Source organism: Coturnix japonica, chromosome 19 (genome assembly GCF_054131305.1).
Source record: "Coturnix japonica strain WE chromosome 19, WE-NBRP24, whole genome shotgun sequence".
Classification (NCBI taxonomy): Eukaryota; Metazoa; Chordata; class Aves; order Galliformes; family Phasianidae; genus Coturnix; species Coturnix japonica.
The window spans coordinates 5553397-5568926 of record NC_140681.1 but is presented as its reverse complement, the minus strand read 5'-3'; the positions used below and the strand labels follow the sequence as shown (position 1 = coordinate 5568926).

The 15530-nt window shown below is 44.8% G+C and overlaps 1 long non-coding RNA gene across 1 annotated transcript in view; it reads right to left on the bottom strand.

Annotated features, from left to right (window-relative positions):
• Positions 1 to 15530, bottom strand: part of LOC107322899 (uncharacterized) — a 211435-nt gene that overhangs the window by 90084 nt on the left and 105821 nt on the right. Inside the window, exon 3 of the long non-coding RNA XR_014935940.1 lies at positions 3293 to 3466. This is a non-coding gene — a long non-coding RNA (uncharacterized LOC107322899). The remainder of the gene's footprint in view (positions 1 to 3292; positions 3467 to 15530) is intronic.

Here is a 15530-nt window from a genome sequence, read left to right as displayed (position 1 = left end):
TGTGTTGTCCAGCGCGGTGCAGGGCAGTGATGCTGAGCGAGAGCTGAGGCCAAGAGCTGTGCAGCGTCTCAGCCTCTGTCCCGGCCGCGCTTTCCGTCCCCGTTGCCGTTCCCGGCTGAGGTTGGGCCGCCCGCTCACACCTGGGGCCCGTCGTGGCGCCGCGCGTGGTCTCCGGCGGCCATCCGCCGCTCCTGGGCCACCCGCCTCAGCCATTCCCCGTCCTCTTCTTCCCGGGGTGGCTCCTCGAAGCGGCTGCGCTGGTTGGGGTCCCCGTGCCAGGAGCTGCTGCGCACCAGCGGGCGGGGGGACCTGGAGGGGCTGCGCTCCGTGCGCCGTGCTGGGACGCTGCGGGAGCGATGGGCAGATCTTGATCTTGTCTGCCGCCGCTCCCTGGTGCGCTGCAGCCTTCCCCGGGGCCGGCGGGTCGGGGGGCGACCCGAGGGGCGCCAGCTGAGGCGCAGCATGCCGGTGATTAACCCCCGGCACAGGGGGCAGTTGGGTGTGTTGGCCATCCAGTGCTGGATGCACTCCCTGCAGAAGATGTGCCTGCAGGGCAGAGCGCGGACGGCATCCTCCATGGGGCCCAGGCAGATGGGGCACGGCTCCTCACGGGCCTCCACCGGCCACGTCCACGTCTCCCTCCTCCTCCTGTTGGCAGCCGCCTCCCGGCTCATGGCTGCGGCTGCCCTGGCGCTGTGTGGCTCCAAGGATGGATCTGGATGAAGCTGCCTCTTGCAGAGCAGTCGGCAGCCTCCGGGCCTCAGCGCCTGTCAGGCGTCCTACCTGTGGCAGACAGCTCGTGTGCCACCGGCAGGAGCTCTGAGCTCTGGGGATCCTCCAATGGGATCCTCAGTCACTCGCAGTCCTCTCGCAGGACTCTGATGTCTCTCGCACTGGCAAGGTCTCAGTGTCTCGTGCTCCCACAGGAGACGTTCACACCTCGAGAGTCGCCAGCAAGACTCAATGCGGGCTGGGCCCGCTGGCTATGGGTAGGCACCCGGCCCACTGTGAGGTCACGGGGCGACTGTGACCCTGCGCTGCCATCACAGACTGCACAGACAGGTGGAGGTTTGCTGTTCCGTGGTTGTGGCGTTGATATTTGTGGCGTTTTCCAGCCACAGTCCATCCAAGGGCTTTCACTGGGACATTTTCACAAACAGTGAAAATAAATCATTTACTGAAGCAACAAATATAACAGATTTGGGGCTGCTAATGATCAGCAAAGATACAACAGTCATATATGCTCCTCAGATAGGTGCAGGTTTGCTGTTGGGTTAACAGTTTGCCTCCTGGAGTCCCTCTAAAGACTTCCATCTTAAAGGTTCCTCTCATCCCAAGCCATTCTATGATTCTATGAGTAAGAGCCTTAGCCATTTATATTTGTAAACCAGTCTTTCGTAAGTGTGCAATTTACATTTAATAATATGCTTAATGAGCAGTAATTAAAAACAAATTGCAATTAAAACACTATTTAATGAGGTTTAACAGTGATCTGATAGATATGTATCTATCACCAAGTTCAACTTCACTAAATATTTTTCTTAATAACAAACTGGCATGTAATTAGCATAGGGAAAATGCTGCTGTGAAATCTAAATTAAATTAAGATATACTTAGGGTGCTTACCCACTTAATAGTATGTGCTAATGAAAAATACTTTAAAAGGCTTTTCTGTTTATCCCCTCCACCTCCCCACCCCAGCCCCCAAAAAAGAAGGCAACAATTACAAGAACGAAATGAAAACAACTTAATTGATTGCAGAATATGAAGGCATGATTCAGTCCCAGACACAAACACTTTGGCTTAAAAGCCCACAACATCTACATAACGACGCATGGAAATGAACATAAACCTGCCTGGAATCGGAAGGCGTAATAATTAAGTTTATAAAGTCATACTCTAAATCCAAACAGCACCTTTCCCACTAACCTGTGTTCTGTTACTGTAAATTTATGAACACCTGCCGAAAAATAGAAATGCTATTTTCTTTCTTTCTTCAGACATGAAGTTTGAAGATTTAACTTTTGTTTAGTGGGGGCGGGCAGAAGGAGGTGTTTAGTATTGGGAGCTTAGCATATGCAAACTATTTTGTTTGAAATTGAGGTTTATCAACCCTTTGCTTCACACAAATGTATTTCCATAGCTTAAGCCCTGATCCCGTCTGTCTCCTTTGCTCTCAAGACTCCTTACAGTGGCTGATACTTTAATTGCTCCAGCATTCATTATGACTTGGACTAAACTCAAAGAAAGCATTTCATAGAGAAAAACAGCTTTTAGGAGAACACACCAATTCTCAAAACGCCGAGTAATTCTGACCCACTGGTTGAAACCGAGCCTTTTCAATTGGATAGAACTTGTGGAAACAAATGCAATCTGGAGAAATCTTCACCGCTTCCCCCCAACCTTTCTTTACTATTTCACAACAGAAACTGGGGAAAACCCCAACAAAAACATTGTCCTCACAGATGCAACCTGGACTCTCCCTCCTGTGCCTACAAAGAACCTACCGCTAGGAGTCTGGTTCACAAGAAGGACATAACAACAAGACAGCTTTACGATATGAATGTAAACTGTTCCCTAAGTGAAGAAAACCCACAACTTTGCCAGGCTTCACTCTGCAGAAAGTAAATGACATTGCTCTGCAGAAACACACGTAGTGTGTGTAGTGCTTGGGTAAGGTTGTGTTGCTGTTTTTCTAGTTTCTTTTTTCTTTGTTAATAAATCATTGCTGACAGCATGTATCACGTCTGTTTGCAGACAAACACATTCATAAGAGAAAGTGGCACATTGTTAAATGTCATTTAAATACAGAAGGAAAATGCATTGGGAAAATATTTGCCATGAGTTCACTATGGTGATATTTACTTCTTTGGAAATGGAAAAGACTTCTGGGAATTAAAGGTACAATTAAAGGTACAATTAAAGGTACAATTTTAGTCCTTAATTCTGTTCCTGTTGAAGACAGCACCAAGAACAGGAGACGAGAATCATAAACCTGGTCTCTCTGGGTAGCTTCTCACTTAAACCCACCAGCAGCTGCTTGGCTTGAACATCTTTTTCCTTACATAGCACAAACAGACCAGCATGAGGTACTATTGGTTTTAAATTTCGGTTATTTTCCGTTGGATTTCAAGTGCCAATCTTGATTTAAAGTGATTGGTCAAACACTGTGCAGTATCATTATATAAAGCAAAAGCACCAGCCATAGAAAACAGGTAACAAACAGTGTGAGAATTAGTTACTGAATATGGTGTGTAATATTATGCCACACAAAGAGAAATAGTGTACATACCCAGCCAATTCATGATTGATCCTGAAAGCTCGGATAGATTATTTGGAGTACGTGACGGATGTTTTTCTGGCATGTTCAAGCTTCAGATATGATGCGGATAACACTTAGCATTAAATAATGCCCCTATAATTCCCATTCTCAAGCATTTCACAATCCGCTGCTAAATGTGACATCCTGGAGGAAACAAACAGCTTGATTAAGGACTTATTAACATTGAAACAGATTTGACATCATGGATTATGACAGGTCCTACTGTACATGTCATGCTGTATCAATGCTGAAAGCAAAGATACTGCCCTAACTTCAGAAAAGCACAACTATTTAGTCAGGAAAATACCCACCCCATAGGGGCAGGCACAAATATCACCCAGTTGCAATTGGCAGAACAGAAACTCCAGTTTTTTAGTCCAGTGTTTCCCAGTCCACAGCAGTGGCTGTTGTATATGTCACCAAGCCATTGCTTGGATGAAACAGAGAACACTGAAATGGTATAATACCCAGGCATCCTACAAAATTAATAGTTTAACTGTTCTTTGAAGAGGGAAATCTTCCTCCAGTTTCTCTCTTTAAACTATTTTTCACAGAAGGGTTCAACAAGGAGCCTGGAAAGATTATTTATGATGTGGATTATTGGATAATGGTGAAAATCCCCTGTGGCCGTGCAGGTTTTCATACCAAGACTTCAGTTACAACACAGTGCCAGACTGAGCTATGAATTATGTTCACGGTGTATCCCGTCATCTTGTGAAAGCTCACAGTTACAAACCATGGAGTTTCCATATGAAACGTCCCAAGGTGGTTCTGGCCATATGCACTGCCCACTGCAATAGCTACAGTGACTCAGAAACAACTGGAAGTCAAACAGGCTGAGAATTAATAAGTGTCACTTTAAGGGCTCACGTAGTATTGTTCTGTTCACCTGTGATGCAACTCCAACCCAGCAGACACATCACTAGAGGCTTCTTGGGGACCTACTGGTCAGCCTTTCAATCTTGACAATGAACTCACACACAACAACTACTTTTTATAGCAATGATTAGAATGGGTTCAATTTTGCTCGAACTGAGGACAGTTTATTTTTTGACTGCTGGAGATTTGTCTCTTCTCTCACCAAACAAAAAAAGCACAAGAATTAAAGAGCTTGGAAATAAATACATTTAGCAGAAATAGCAAACCATTAGATTTGCACATTGCTGGAGAAATAAAAGAAAACGCTGCAAAGCCAAAAAAACACTGACAAGATTTATCTGCCATTTGAAAAAAAGAAAGGAGGAAACTGAAATAAATGAAAGTGTGAGGAGAGAGCTTGAAAAAGTAGATGTCATTTCTGTCCTCAGGACCCGTACCTGAATATGCATATTGAGACAGCCTCATGTTGGGCTCCAAATTAGAAAAAGTACACACAAGGTCCCCCAGGAGCATGAATCACAACCATCTCTTATCCTTATAACCCAGGTATAACATTAAGATCATGTTTAAGTCAGCCTCCTCATCTCCTAAAGACAGCAAGGGTTGTTGGAGGTAATGAGTAAATAGAAAAAATCCAAGACAAATGCACTGTACCAGCTGGTAGCAATGGGAGAGAGTGGTAGGGAACTGGGGAAAAAGTAAAGCTCTCTTTGGCATCTCAGTGAATTCCTGCCAACAGCTACTGATACGATCTGATTCTTAGCACAACCCCCAAGACTTGATTTTCATGCTTGGAGAGAGACAAGGAACAGCTTATGACAAGTCTCCATGAGCCATCGCAGTGAAGAAACTCTAAATACCAGATACAGTGAGAGACAAGCCAGCATCGAACAGACGAGAGCACACATTCCTCACCTACTGCTGCACAGGAAAGAAGGGCAATGGATATTTAAAATTAGGATCTTTTCTCTGATTTCCCATTAAATAGTTCTGCATCCTCACTGGTGACTCAGACATGCTGTGACAGGCAACGCCTTGAGCAATAAATGAATTTTTGCCTTGGGGAGGGGGACAGACATAAATTCAGAGGATTTCATAGAAATCTTCTATATTTTGAGAACTAGAGAATGACTCAAGGATTAAGAACAACCAGCATTGGGAGAAGTCATGCCCTTTTGGTCCCATCACCAAAGCCAGGATCTGCTCTACATAAATATCCCTGAATATGGTTTAAAAAAAATCTCCAATGCAGATTCCCCTACTTGTCTTACGTGAGGCATCAGAAACCTCATGAACAGGGGCTACAGGGAAGAAATCCCCACTCAGAATTGCATTTAGCACCAGAAGATTCACCTGCCTTCAGCCTGGTGTGCCATCCCTCTGCAAGAACCAGGCACAGCTCTGCACAGATGCTGTCCAACCCTGGGAAAGGGAAGTGCTCATGGCACAACAGCTGGCTGGATTCAGCATCTAAGGTGCACTGCACAAACCATGCAAGTAAGAGACCCTTTAAAAAGGATCTGCAGAAAGAGGTTACCATAAAGTTTCCATTCCAAAGCACTAAAATCTTACATTTGCTTATTAAATTTCAACTGGCGCCCCAGGCACTTGAATAGAACAGTGGTCTAGCTAGAGTGTTGTGCTCTGCTCATTGCCGCTGATGTACAGTCATAACTTACTATAGGAACTGCAAAGCCTGGGACTTTAATCTCCTCTAAGCGTCCCTTCCACTTCTGACATTCAGGGTAAAACTAGCATTGCCATATTTCAGTTTCTTTTCTTAAAAAAGCATCATGGGAACATAGAACAAAAGAAGAATAGTGTATCCCTGCTTAGGAGCTCCCAGTTCAAAGTCCAGTTGAGACAATGGCAGGATTCTCACTCATTTTGTTGGCATGTAATAATAACCACTGAATCCAGATGGAAAGCTGATACTGTTAGAGGCACATAGGGCACTTCTGCTTGCTGTTGCTTTTACACTGTCTGTGGGGTTGTGTGGCACCCCAGCCTTCCCTGCTGCTCTCACACTATGGCAGCCTGAGGCTTGGACCTGCAGCTTTAGCCATGTACACAGAGGGATGGAGCACTTCTCCTATGATAAAAGGCTGAGGCAGTTGGGCTTGTTCAGCTTGGATACAAGAAGGCTCAAGGGAGACCTTATGTGGCCTTCTGCTACTTAATGGGAGCTTATAAACTGCTGGGAGAGCAACTTTTTACACAATCTGATTGTGGTAGGACAAGGGGGAATGGTTTTAAGCTAAAAGAGGGGAGATTAAGATTACATATTAGGCAGTTCTTTACTTGGAGGGTGGCGAGGCTCCAGCACCAGTGTGGGTACCCCGTCTCTGGAGGTGTTCAAAGCCAGGTCTGATTGGGACTGGCTGGTCTTCAAGGTCCCTTCTGACCCATTTTATGTTTCACATAAGGGGCTGGGTGCTGCACTGGGGCTTATTCTCAAGGTGGAAGCTGTAGAACGTGCTTTAAGATCACCAAACTTGTTGCAGTTCCTGCTCTTTGACTAACATTTTAAATGCCCTGGTCCTTAAAGCCTTAAAGCATTTCTCATGGGGTGTTATCATAAAGCTCAGTACACAGCAAGGAAGGAAGAATTCTCTAAAGAGTGCAACAAAAACCCCTGACTCCCTCTAAACTAGTCTTCAGGATCTCAAGGAATTCCATCTCAGTGCTCAAAGCCTGTGACTCAGGCCTCAAAAAGGCTTAAAATGACTTGAAAGTCATGAAAGAACAGTAAGCGTGGAGTACTAAACTTCTGTTGATTTTGGAGGCCGGACCATAGCATCTATGTCACGTTCCAAATTCTCATCCACCACACAACAAAGACAAGCTGAGACTGCTCCCTGTGATGCAGTGCTGTGAAAAAGGGGTTAAATGGTGGGAAATACAGACAAACCAGCTTGCAAAACACATGGTAAACAAACAGGTTAACACCACTCAGCAAGCCCCAGAATCATACTGAATGATTAACACACCAGCCATTCTTCAGCACTTGCTAGTTCCAAAGGCTTATTCTGTCAAGTCCAAACCAGAAATAGCAGCACACCTCAAATAAACATCATAACAGCACACTCTGGAATCAAGTGGTTACAAAGCAAGGAACTATGGCATACGCTTAACCCTGGTGAACAGGAACGCACACGTGCTTTAAAAGCTGAGCATGGGATTCAGTGTTCAGCTAGACTGAGACCAGATGAATTTCGCAGTCAGCTTATTGTTATCGTTACTACAATCAGCACTATTCCCAAGCCCTCCATGACCAAGCTAGCTCACCTTATCAAAATAAGCTTTTCATCCAATTTGTCCAGAATATCATTTATAGCTGTTGCATTAAGGAGTCCAGAGAGCAAGACCAGCAACTACCCAATTTGTTCCAACCCAGCTGACCAGGACTAGCTACTGCTTTGCACCCCAGGCATGATTTTGACAATACAGAGTACTTTAAAGAAACGCTGCTGAGGGCTGAATGACAGAACACAACACACAACGAGTAAACACTAGCTGGAAGATTTGGATATATGGAGCAGCAGCAGCAGATGAAGCACTCCTACCTCGCTGTGTGTGTGAAAACACAACGTTCCTGCTGTGAAGAGATGGTTTAGAACAATTGTTGGCAGCTGGAACACCCTTTAGTTAAATCAGTGATACCAGATAACATTTAAGAAGATGAATGGAAAGCACCCCTCCATAGAGGTTTATTCTCTACTCAAACCGATGGATGGTTCAGATTTCAGGAACTGGGGCTGTAACACATCCGTATTATTATTTAATTAGCTTCTTCCGAAATGAGATTACAACATGCCAGGCGGTGTCATTCACACCAAACACCTGTAGTCAGAATTAGAAGCTTCGCAGCTTCCACAGCCCAAGTTCCCAGGCGCTGGGGAGGTGGTGGGGAATTGTTTGAGCTCCAACTCAGGGGAAGCTCTGGCAACCTCATCAGCAGCGTTATCAAGGCCTCTCCAGATCTGAATAGCTTTCCTGTCTGCATGTTTTTATGTGTATGCATGTGTATTTATTTATTCATTTTATTTTAAGGCCGGTTCCAACAGGAAAAAAGTAATAGAACAGTGAGAATTTCCTGTGACAGTAAAAGCAGGAAAAAAAAACAAAGCAAAAAACTGGCCCATTAAAGAAAATAAACCTAGACAAAGCCTTATGTGAAACTGAAATAAAGCTGAGATGCCCCAGGTGCAAAATGGGTCAACTGTCCTTCATACAGCTCGGTGCTGGAAACGTGCCCAGCTTTTGTAAGAGGTCCCAGAGCCACAGTGGAAGGCTCAAGATGTTGACTGCCCTTGGGCTACACACTTGGCTGCAGCAGAAGCAGTGACCTTTGTTCCTGACACCGGGCTGCGTATTCTGCCTTGCTTTGGTTTTCACCGGAGTTCCTACTTTTCACCCCAAATAAATAAATAAATAACTGAAATCATCCATCAGCCAGGCACTGCAGCCTGACATTTCAGCATCCATCTGATTTTCTGGGCTGCTGGTACTGCTCCCTGGCATCCTGCTTTTTAATCCAATCCCCCTCACATGAATGGACCAAAAGGGCCTTCTGCAAGTGGCACGGAATAGAGACAAGACTCCATTCCTCCACACTGCCCTGTAAGCAAGTTAAAAACCTTCAACTTTTGGTAGGATCAGAGCTTGTTCAATGTCACAAGGGTAATGACAGGCTGGTGACAAGAAACACATGGTGCTATCTGCTTTTTTTTTTTTTTTTCTGGTCTATTTTTACAGTTTTGTATTACTTCAGCGTAGATTCTGTTTGTGGGACAGCATCCCACAGCAACTGACAGCGTGCAAAGCCAGAACAGGCAGATGGCTCCCAATCAGGTAGCCTTAAAGCCAACAGATGAATTAGATGCAAGGGGAGCCTGGAGGAAACCACCAAAGTTAGCACCGGCATTGCAGGTCTTGGCATAATGGCTTCACTGCTGTAAAGGTATTACAGGCATCTGAGAAAAGCTTGAAAGTGGATGGAGTGCAGTGGAACTGCCTTAATGGCACAGAGAAACACCGCGAGGGTGCTTTGAAAGTTTGAAAACCAGGCAGCAGAGAGTGGCACAGTGAACATGTCAGGGGCCATAACTGATGTCTTCACCACAAAAGGAAAAGATTACATTGTGTGAAGAAAGGCCGTAAAGACCTTAGGAGTGAAGACAAGCAGATCATGCTCGGTATGACAAAATGCAGACTTGCAAGAGAGCTGCAGAGAGAAGGGTGGCAGGCAGGCGAGGCAAATGCTCTCTGCAGCAGAAAGAACATGCGTGAAGAGGGTGAGATTGGATTTGTCAAGGCCAGCATTAGCCACGTTGTCACAGGAATTGAGACGCACAGCAGTGACAGCCTGAAACGAGCGTGTGAGCCACAAGGGGGGACACAAATGGCAGTATTTAGAGAGGTTATGTGGGAACAAGTGGCAAGAATTAGACACAGCCTGGAGGCACGAACCAAGAGAGACATCTGAGCCAATGGAAACATCCATGGCTGAGCGACAGGCAGGATGGGAACAATGTCTGTGGTGTTTAAGAAAGAAGTGATCAAGAACCACAATGAGTATTAGCTGACAGCTGGTCATCTGCAAAGGGACATGCCATGGGGACAGGAGCACCACTGAGATGGGATGCACCGGATCGGATGTAAGCTGGTAGGACTCCACAATGGCAGTATGGGGACAGAACCTGAATTCGCTTTTACAGAGGGAAGCAGTGAGATTCAGTGTAGAAATACAAGGGACAACGACCAAAACGAGTCCCTCTGAGCCTCAAAGGAGCGCTAAGGAATGCTGAGGAGTGCCTATTCCTACCTCTGCTTTCTTTAAATGCTGCTAAATTGCTTCCTCCAGAGAGGGATCATCTCTAGTGCTCATAAAAGTACATCCAAGAAAGTAGCTATTTTCTCCCCAGCTTTCACGCTTTTCCCTTCCCAGCTGAAATCAACTAATGGAAAACAGGACAACTTTTCCAGCAAACAATTTTTACGGCACAAACCTTATCACTCCTCCTCCTTCTCTTATTATAAAGAGAATATTTCAGTTTGTTTAAGTGAAAACAACAAATGAATACATTCCACTACACATGCCCCTATCCTCACCCACAGAAACACCCCTAAAACAGACTCCATGAGAACTCTTTTACCTTGGCAGGGCACAGAGCCTGACCCAAGTCTGTCAAGGGGGATAAGCATGTTTAAAAATTATTTTAAAGGCTTTCAGTTATTTAAAGTCAAGGCCCATGACCTGTTAAGAATCAGCAAAGATGAAGACATCTGCCTTATGCTATTTCCAAGTAAACATATGCTGCAGAACTACAAGACAACTTAAAGTTGGAATTTCACTTTAATTTATGGTAGCTGCGCAACTGGCATTGCTCAGCACAGAGATGGACATGTTAGTTTTAATCCCACTCACTCAAGTTTTAGAAGCATTCTAAAGGCCACCAAGTGACTTCTGCCGTAGGTATACATCACTTAATGCCCCATAAGTATGTAATTTAAGCTTATTTAGCTGTTCTTCCTTGAAAGTTAAAGTAACAGAGAAGACATCCCATTTGCCACAGACTAAAGCCATAAAGGCCTGATTTGGTGTGATTTTTCCTGAGCAGAGCTATTCAAATTACATTCATCAGGGGGCATGTTTTGCTTGGGGTATTCTTGTTACTTACTGACCTGTTTGTGTCTTAAAAAACAATTTTCCCTTATTTTTAGTGAAACACCAGCAATGGAAAGTTTTGGCTGACAGTTTCAAACCCTAGCATGTATTTTTTGTTTGTTTAATTATTTTTCTTGATATACCAAGGAACTAACTGCCCTCACACCAAACCTGCTCCTCTGGTCTATCCTTGGCTGGAGCTGCTGGGAGACAGGAGTAATAAAAACCAGAAGACAACAGAGACTATTCCAAGCCATACCAAGGCCTTGTTTATTCATGAACTGCCTGGCATCAACAACGGGCCAAGCTTTGATCGCGACCACAAAGGTGAATCTTCATTGAGAGCATTCTACCACCACCCACCAGCCATGGCCAAGCATCCAATATGTGAATTAAAATCACCAGGCATGCACTCAAAATGGGTTGACACCCACTTCCATGGGTGTAGTCCAAGGCATGTCCCAAACTGCTGCACAGAGTTGGCAGAGGCACAGAGGGCTCCTATCAGCCCCACTGCCCAGCAGCCATCTGTGCCCACAGGTGGGGATGGGAAGAAAGAAAGGCTCCTCCCTGTTCCCAGCAGAACCTCTTCCCCCAAGTGAAAAGAGCTAAGCCAGGCTCACAGCCTCCAATTCACAAGTGTTCATCTATGAAATTGGATTCCCACCCCTCTCTCCACTAAGAATCTGCTATTTCAACGGAGCGCAAGATGTCAGGATTTTTGCCAACATGAGCACAGCTGTCAAAATCTCATCCTTGGAAAGGATCCCAGATAGACACATGTTTTACCCCAGCCAAAATGGTCAAGCTTTGCAGAGAAACATTCAGAGAGGAAAAAGGTTCCATATTGTCATTTCAGTATCTTGGGATTGCTCACAGCCAGACAACTGGGATGTGGTGTTTTAAGAGCTGAGCCGTTAAAAGCAACAGGCATCTTGCTATTGACAGCAACGAGAACAGATTCAGTGCCTTTGGCATAAGATTATCAAAAACAGCATTGCAGGAAGGGAAGCGAGCTTGTTTGGATTTGGGAGACAACAAATAAAAGAGAAAATATGCTCACAATTTTCTTTTTCTATGATATGTTTTTCCAAGTGTCTTCAACACTTTTGCCTGGCATTTCCAAGGAGGGTCTGAGAAGTCTCAGGTTTATACTGCCCTTGGGTTCATGTTCTTTCAAGCTTTGGAGACCAGGCTGGACCTGCTTTCAATGCCATGGGGAAGATGCAGATTTCTCTCTGGATTGTGAGGGACCTGAGACCACTGCAGCCCCACAGTCCTCCTGGGCACCAACTCAAGAAACGGTGGTTGGAACTGCTCAGTGGAAGCTGCTGAAGCAGTGGTCCTGCTGGCACAGCATCACACACTCCTTGTGTCTGACATGTGAGGGGCAGCCCTGGGAAGGGGAGTCCCCAACCCAGAGTTTTGCAGCCTCCCATCATCCTTCTTGTGAAAGCAGTTTAGCCTGAACTGAGCAAGATTTCCCAACCTTTAGACCAACCAAACCAACCTGTTTCTCCTATTTTGAGATGAGGACAAATAATTTGGCTCAGGTTATATACACAGACAGTGATAAAACTAGCAGAAGTGCAGCAACTCCTTGATCCCTGCCAAAACACTGACCACTACCATTCTCCCAGCACCACAAATGATGCACAAGGGACCCATGTGTGTTGCCTTTCATATTACGATCCAATTTGCGTGCAAGCAGCAATTAGCTGCTGGGAGATGAACTTCTACAGCTCAGGGGGTGGGGAGGGGAGGTGGCATCAGAAACAATCTTCAATCATTATCCTCTTTACTGGAAAACGTGTATCTGAATGGCCAAATTTACTAGCTGTTCCAGATCTTTATGAGATTTATAAGGCTTAAGAAAAAAATTTACTAGAAAGACATAAAACTTCAGTGGTTTGAAATGGAAATGTTTGCAAAGGACTGGGGATCAGCTGGTTTCAATTGCAGGCCTGTCTGAAGCCGGGAGGGCTTCGCTTCAGGTCTGAGGACCTCAAACCTCTCCTGACCTGACCTTCCAAAGACAAGCAGAGATTAAAGTAGCTTAGAGAGCCAATGCTCCATCATTAGGAGGAGCTGTGGTACCCCAGATAAAGGAAAATCATTCACTTCTCTTAAAGCAAACTTGTCCAGTCCTGCAGGGCCAGTCCTGAGGAAGAGCAAACAATACCTGGTAAATCTCCACTGCCTGACCCCATCTCTGTACCCCACTCCTTGTTTTCCATCTGTCCACACAGAAAGCGTTCCTGCCTCTGTCCAAGCACACTGTCTCAGAATCAGCCCTCTGCCTTCACAGAAGCAATCTCAGCCCCTAAACTCTGTGAAGAAATCTTATCTCCAAGCTAAATTTGACCCAGCGGAAAATAGAAACTGAATTCATTTCCAAGCATAACAGGGGGGACAACAATACACTTGGAAAATGTTGTTTTTCCTGTATCAGAAGCCCGAAACCACATTACACACATCTCTTAATGAGGGTAATAAGCTTTAACATAACAGCCTCTGAAGTGAGCTCATCATCCACTTAAGAATAATATTCCCTTCAGTACCTTTTAGGGCATGTTGGGATTGGTTGGCCAACACTTAACACCTCTGCATTTGCCAACATATGTTCCTGGCTCTGAAACAAACACAAAACATGTGAAGATTTCCAAAGGGCATCTGCAGGGTGCACAGAGAGGTACTGCAGAGCTGCTGATGAGCTTCTTGCAGCACTCACCCTTTCTCTCATTGCAGGGTGCTTAATTACAGCAGGCTGCTGTGGGATTCACACCTAGCAATTCACAACCACTCCACTGGTAATTATTCTCAAGGCAAGCTAAGAAGTATGTGGGATACCTCCTGTCTCTCTCTTCTATCCACATTACCAGACAAGGTTTTCCTTCCTTCCTTCTCCTATTTCCTATCACACAGACCAAGGGTATGGCTGCTCCATTCATCCAACTAGCAGATCACCCCTTTCACTGGGACTGTCTTTAATCCTGTGTAAGTGAAAATAGCAAACACAGTGTCCTAACATACAGGAAACATGTTTGACATGAAGTGCTAGAGCTTAGAAAAGAGAGGACTGCTGCCAATACAGGGCTTTGCAGAGCAGAGCAGCTCCCCTGCCTGGCTGCCTCCACGCTGGCTCAAGCTCAGCAGGGCTGCATCACAAGATGCACTTGTTGATACTCAGCATTACCGTTTGAGATAGTTTTACATAATTCTGCTCAGACATCCTTTGTGTCTTGAAATGTGATTTTTGGCACGCTTTATCTAACTTGAATACTACTTACAGCCCTTACTTGGGTGCAATGTTGAGAAAATCATCTTGATCTGCTTTAGACATACAACTCCATACCTTCTCCTGATAGCGTCTTCCAGGAGAGCAGTCCTTGCTCTGCATAAAGGCATATGTGCTTGTTATAATTATCATCAGCATCATCTTTATTAGATCTCTTAGCAAGGAGCCATGATTAAGAACATTTTCTGGCCCCAAAACCTGTTTATTCAGGTAGTTTCACTTAGTAATTAGGTTTTTAAACATAGAATCAAACTGCTCAGTCTACCCATATTCACGAGCCAGCAGCAGAAGTTAGCAGCTCACAAACTGGCTGTGCTATGATCAAGATTTTCACAGAAGTGACCAAACATGCTGCCTTTAAAACCCATGAGTGCTAATTTGTGGGTTTTGACAAAGAATTGCACATTTGGCTCTAACTTGAAATGCACTGAATTCTGTTTCCTTCATCAGCAGCATCACTGTGGACGATTGTCTGGCAGGAAAGACAACCATAGCTCTGACCCACCAGCTCATACAGTGTGATAACTAAGCTCACAGGCCGCCTCCCAAGCCACGCAGATGCTGAAGCCACGGTCCTGCTGCAGTTTCTCCAACAAAGTAAATGACTGAGGGGAGCTTGCCAAGCCTCAATCTCTCAAGATTCTCTATCCCCAGGACTCCCATTCCCTTGCAGAGAGAAAGTTTACTGTTACTGACATAGTATTGCAATTAGCTAAATCATCTGCAACGCAGTGAACTGTTAACTGCTTTTCATTACAAACCAATCAAGGTCCTTGTCTTCCATGCACAACAGGGCGTCCCATGGGCTGAGAAGCTGATGACCAATTTCTTTTTTAACCCTTTAGTAATTTGTAAGCAGGCTTTGACTTTTTGTTTCCCAGTCTCTTAGATAAACACCTCCATAGGAACGCCTTTCAGTAGCAGATTGCTTGCAAACTCTTTCCACTGATTACTGACTGAAGTGCCAGTTGCCATCCCCAATCTGCTGTACCACAGCTCTCAGGAGTTGCACAGTGCTCAACAAGTCAAATTCCCACCTTCTCCTCCAATCTTGTTTTATTTATGTTGTTTCCACACTTCAACATTTAAAAAGCTATTCTCTGTCAAAGCTTTTCTGCATGCTTATATTTACTTGGCTATAATGGACTGATAACCTCTTCATCTGCCAAATACTGCATTCATGAATGGCGATGTATTCATCTACAGGAAACACCTTACATTTCAGATGTAAAAAGTTGAATGCCTTCCTATTTAGCCTTTTTTAACTGCTCTGTATTTACCTGCATACTTTTCAAACCATTAAGCAAACGCTCATGCATGGTCTAATTAGTTAATGAGCAACGTTATTAGGAAGGAAAGAC